The 6,129-nt window shown below is 37.8% G+C and overlaps 1 pseudogene; it reads left to right on the top strand.

Annotated features, from left to right (window-relative positions):
- The first annotated feature begins 676 nt into the window (after positions 1-676).
- Positions 677-4,940, top strand: LOC133084641 (rRNA 2'-O-methyltransferase fibrillarin-like; annotated as a pseudogene).
- Positions 4,941-6,129: the final 1,189 nt, after the last annotated feature.

The raw sequence follows: 6,129 nt of genomic DNA, 5'->3' as shown, positions 1-6,129 counted from the left end.
CCAGAGATTATTGTTTACAATAAAAACTGAGGTCATATCTTAATAATACTATCCAATTAAGTTAATCACTGTGGAAATGGTGACTATTTAATAATGACCATTCTAAGTCATCTAGTCTGTTAAGGTGTGGATGGAATTGATAGATTTGACCACTTATTTTATCATAGAAAAATTTGCCTAGCACATTTGTATGTTTTTTCCCCCATTTTGGTTCCCCTGAATACCATCCAGTAGATAGGTAATACTGTAAGGAGACTGGGCATAGGTACTAAGCCTTTCTCCAGAGTTGGAACACTATAATCATACAAGATAGAATCAAAGAAGAGTTTAGAGAGTATTTCCTGACGGTCTAGTGATTAGGGTTCTGTGCTTTCACTGCTGAGGGCACGGGTTCAATCCCTGGTCGGGGAACTGGGATCCCGCAAGCTGCTTGGCATGGCCAAAAGAAAACAAAAAGGAATTTAGAGATAATCTTAATGGAAATCCCAACTCTCTCACCTATCAGCTCTGTGACCTTGGTCAATTATATAATTTCTCTAATAAATAGTGTATAAAGCAGATTTCGTAAGAATTACAAAAAATAATATACTGCAGTGCATGGCATATTTTAAGCACTTGATGCTTGTTGTTGTTTTGAGGGAGGGTTAACGTTGAGAACAGTTAAATATGTTGGAGTATGGGCCTGGCGGAATTTTTCAGGTAAAGGGATTTGAATCTAAAGAAGATGGTATACAGGCTTAGCGATGAAGGAGAAAGAGTCATAAAAATCACAATTTATTAGGTACCTAATATGTTTTGAACACCATAGTGGGCACGCATAAGAAGAGAAAGCCAATATAAGAGGAAGTAGGAGAACTTCGGAATAAGTATTTAGCTGATTACAGTTCTTACCAGTTTCTTTGCAAAACTTTCTGCCTCTGAAAATAAGCTGTGTCACACCTTTAGAAGTAGTTTGCTCATTCATGGCATGGATTAAGAAACTAGTTCTGATAATTGGAGATACCTAGTATGTTTTGTTGAAAGTATGCTATGAAGGAAAAATAATGAGCTTTTTTTTGTCTTCTCCCCTGAGTCCTTATGCATCCTGAAACACACTGGGATGAAGGCAGAGACCACATATGTGCTCACATCGATTTCTCTCTTTGAGAAAGTGAGCCATTAAGGGAAAGTATAACTTTGTATAGCCAGGGCCTAACATGTTTTTATTACATAATTGTGCCAAATGAAAGGTTTTTGAATGCATGAATTAATGAACAAGTGCATTAGAGTGAGTGAATGAATAAATGAATCTCCAAGTTAAGTCCAGAGTTTTAATGAGGAGGGTCGAAACATATTTATTGAGGACCCTTTGTCATACACATCATGGTCACTCTGCCAGTTCTGAAACGCATAAAATATTACATCACAAAAATGATCACCGTTAAAGATGGTGAAGTTTTGTAAAAATGATGTGTCCATTCCTTGCTGGTGACATTATTAATTGATAATCCCTTTAGAAAGTAACATGACCATTCACAGCAAAAGCCACAAATTTACTCATATCCATTGCCTTCAAAATTCTTCTCTTATGGAAACATTTGAACAGAAACAAAAGCTGACCATGAAAAAATTTTATTGTAATCAATATTAGTAGCAAAAAGTTGGAGACAAACTAAAAGTCCAGCAAAATGATGATTTTATAGATTATGGTACATCAACACAGTTTAATGCTATGAAGCCATTAAAATAATAATTATGTAGCAAAATAAGGTATGTTTATGGGATAATGTATGTAAAAATAGTGAATATGAAATTCTATGTATGCCATTATTATAACAATGTAAATACAGCATGTGTGTATCGATAATATGCATAAATAAAACTAGTAGTTCTGTCAGGATAATAAGATCATTGGTTTTGCATTTTAAAAACATTTATTCATCTTACATTATCTTTCAATACACTTCTAAAAATTTTATTTTCTTTTGTCATAAACAGATACTGTAGGACCTTTTCTTCTGATAATTCGGTGTCTTTATAGGGCTTGAGATTTATTATCATTTGCTCTATACAGAAATTTAGGAATATGTAGATGACTGGGTAAAAGGTATATAAAATTGATCTCTGGCTATATACTTTGAAGGTTGTTTTAAAAAATAAATTCCCAGTATACTTTCATTTTCTTATACAGTTTGTTTTTCCTGAAGGTCAACTTAAGGTAAAAAGTCAAAGGCTTTTATCTTATAGATATAAATATGCGTGTATCTTTGTTAATCTGAAGGCAGCACATTAAAATGGAAAGGAGCACTTGGCCAACAGTTTGATCTGTTGGTTTTACAGATGGGGGAACCCTGGGAGGCAGGGAGATGAAGTGATTTGGACAGGGATACAATGCCAATTAATGGCAGAGCCAGGATTAAAATGTACAGGTTTTGAGCGAGTTGAGAACTTTTCCACCCACCCCTCAGCCAGAATGCTTTTCCCATCACCCTAAAATGAACTGTCAACTTCCTTCTAGCTTCAGAGCCCATGAAGATTTTTCTCTACCTGCAGTGTCACATCTGTGCTGCATCCCAAGGTCTAAAGAGAACAGGATTTTCTATCTCAGCCAGAAATTGCTACTTAGTACACACCTGCACAGAGGTAAATGCTGGCGCTTGGGTAGTCTTGTCTCCATGTGCTCATTGGTTGCATCTCCTCAAAATCAGGAGTTCTGCTTCTCAGCTCTACATCATTAATGTGTTCACCTAGCTATAGCATTCCTATCTGTCTTAATAGCCTTTCTGAGTTCTCCCTCCCCATCATCCACAGGCCGAAATCCTGGTCAAAGCAAGTGGCTCCCACTGGGGTAGCTTTCAAAAATCCACAGGGAACAAATTAGTGTCCCTGATTTGCTTCAGAAACAAACAGCAAAGAAGCCTCTCCAACATGCTTGAAAGAAAACAAACAACTAAGAGAGAGAAAATAAGTTCAAGGGAAAACCCACTGCTATTCTTAAAGGGAGCTCTAAGGAGAAGACTTCAAAAAAGATAAATGGTTACTGAGGACTGTTTGCCCATTAGCCTGTGGTGGGGCAGTTGGGCAGTAGTGGAAGGGAGGATGAGTGGGTAAATTCATCTGAGGGTCCTATGAAGCCAGCCTTGAAGGAATTTTTAAAAAATACACTCGTTTTATTTAATGAATGTAGTCAAATGAACCTAGATGATTATATTTAATCTCTAAATTGATATGTAGTTTGTCAAACCAGACATCAGTTAAACACGACTTCCTCCTTTGCACCCATTTGTTCTTGCCCTTCTCATTCCTTCCTTTTTGTTAATATGGTGATTAAGCTGTCTTGCTATATCTCCTATTTACTATGTTGTAGAGAAATTTATGACTCTTTTATTATCAGAGCAATAGGCAATTATTAGTTAGAAGACCCTTCTTAGTCTCTTTGGAAAAACCATTATTTTATTGCCTTTTATCAATAATATTCACCCAGAAACCTAGACAATAAGTATTAACTGAGCATCTACTATGAATCAGGCACTAGTCTAACCATCATGGAAGGTCCAAATCTGACTAATGTTTTGTCCTTGTCCTCAAGGATTTCATAGTGTGAGAGGGGGATGTGAAGACTTCCTGGAACAGGTGCTGGTTTAGCCAGTCTAGCTACCCTTTGTGTCCTCCCTCCTCTCATGGCTTCTGTGAACCTAGGCAGTATCTTTGATGAATAAGGCAACCAGCCAAGAGAGAAAGGCTCTAAATCAGTGGCTCCCAAACATGGGTCCTTGGATCTGAACCTCCAGATGAACCTCTTGTGCTTTTTGAAACTACCTAGTCTAGTATGGATCAGAGTATCTTGGAGAGAGGACTACAGTGTCTGTTTTAAAGATGCTCTCTAGGTGATTTTGATACTTCATCAGGTTTGGAAATCAACAATGGATGAATCCATAATGGACAAGAGGGAGTGAGTGTAGAAATGGATAAGGAAAATAACCATCAGCAGACACCTACAAGGCAATATACATAATGGTTAAAGACTATAACCTGTGGGGTCAGACTGCTTGAGTTTAAATCCTGTCTCTGCCACATAGAGCCGTGAGATTTGGGGGCAAGGTTTAAAAACTAGCTGGTCTATAGTTCCCACATTTTGTAAAGTGAGAAACGTAGTATTACCTACCTCGGAATTATTATAGGGAGTCAATGAGTTAACCTATTTAAAGCAGTTAGAACCATATTAGAGATAAAGAAAACAGTAAGTGTCACTGCTACTAGTACTACTACTAGTTGTTGTTCTTCTTCTTCTTCCTATTATTATTATTATCATAAGGAAGTTTATGCTTAGAGTCTTACAAAAATACAGATGAGGGATGATAGGAGTTCACCTCTGTTTAACCCCCCAGATTAAATAAAGCAAAACCCCCTTCCATTCCAAGCTGTCTGCAGCAGTCTTGGGCTCTGTGCTCAGGAAATATATACCACATCAAGCCAGGGGCCAAGGCGCTCTACCTCAGGGCTTCCTTGGGTACCACGCTCTCCCATGTCTCTGACATCATAGGCCAACAGGGTCTGGTCTGTGCAGTTGAGTTTTCCCACTGCCCCAGCTGTGACCTCATTAATTTGGCCAAGAAGAGAACCAACATTATTCCTGTCATTGAAGATGCTCAGCACTCACACAAATACCACAAGCTCATTGCAATGGTGGATGTGATCTTTGCCGACATGGCCCAGCCAGACCAGACCCAGATTGTAGCCCTGAATGCCCACACCTTCCTATGTAATGGAGGACACTTTGTGATTTCCGTTAAGCCCAATTGCATTGACTTCACAGCCTCTCCCGAGGCCATATTTGTCTCTGAAGTGAAAAGATGCAACAGGAGACGATGAAGCCCCAGGAGCAGTTGACTTTAGAGCAATATGAAAAAGACCACCCTGTGGTCATAGGTATGTACAAGCCACACCCCAATGTGAGCTGAAGCCCAGCACCGTCTGGATTGGGATAGATTGCATTGCTACTGTTAATGCTACTGTTGCTGATGTTAGAGTAGGTGATTTTTAATTTGTGATTCTTTAGAAGCTTGTAGGCTGTTGTTTTCTGTGCTCAGTAGATGGGTAATGTCTAGCCACTGTACTATCCACTACACTATACTGCTATACATTCTATTGTTTTCCACTTATACATTCAAAGTATTAGGAACAATAGAAATTATAAAGCAAAAAAGAAACATTAAACAATTTTTAAATGTCTTTAATTGTTCATTTCTCATCATGGCTGTAATGGACCCAAAAGTAATATTAATATTCAATTATATTTGGTTCAATCAATAGGCTTTCTGCTCATCACTGGGCAGAAGTTGGTGTGGGCTGCTAAGAAGTACTCTGGCATCAGATTCAGAAGACTGGGTTCTCAATCCAGGCCTGCTTCTGACCACCAGAGTGGTCTTGGGCATGTCATATAATATCTCTGGGCTTACTATTTTCATTTATAATTGAGATTGGGTTGATCTCTAGGGATAACTAAAGAGCATCCCCTTCTCTCCTAGTGGTTTATTTCACTCTGCCTCTGGTCCAAATTTGAGTGGCAATAAGGCAAGAATATTTATCAATAAGGAGTCTAATTACTCTAATTTCAGTATACTGACTGGGCCACAGACCTAGCACGTGGATCTCTTCTTTTCATCTGCTTTCTCTTTGAGACACTCACTGTCTTCTGTGGTAGCTGGGCCCATGACCATTCTATTATTACTGACAGGTAGAATTATCTTGTGTTTCCCAAAGTATCCTCTATATAGAATATTAATTCAATAAAATATTAATTAATGCATCAGGAAAGTATTTCCATGATAAAGAAAAAGATTCAGAAATAAGATGTTAAACAAATTTAAACTGGTTATTTTTTTTGACTACTCAGAATCTGTAATATGCAGATCTACACTGTGAATTACCAATATGAGAATATAGTACAAAATGCTTCCAAAATATTTTGATCATGGAATCTTCACCTTCAAGAAATATCCCAAGGGATCAGTGTTCCATGGAATACACTTTTGCAAATGTTGGAAGAATATTTACCAGTTTGGGCTTCTAAACAATTGTCAACCATGTAATAAGCAAGTTTTCTATTAGAGGTTCTATGAGGAAAAGAAGCTAACCCTAAGACACATT

The sequence above is a fragment of the Eubalaena glacialis genome, chromosome 2 (assembly GCF_028564815.1).
Source record: "Eubalaena glacialis isolate mEubGla1 chromosome 2, mEubGla1.1.hap2.+ XY, whole genome shotgun sequence".
NCBI classification, from domain to species: Eukaryota; Metazoa; Chordata; class Mammalia; order Artiodactyla; family Balaenidae; genus Eubalaena; species Eubalaena glacialis.
This window is presented reverse-complemented; position numbering and strand designations above follow the sequence as displayed.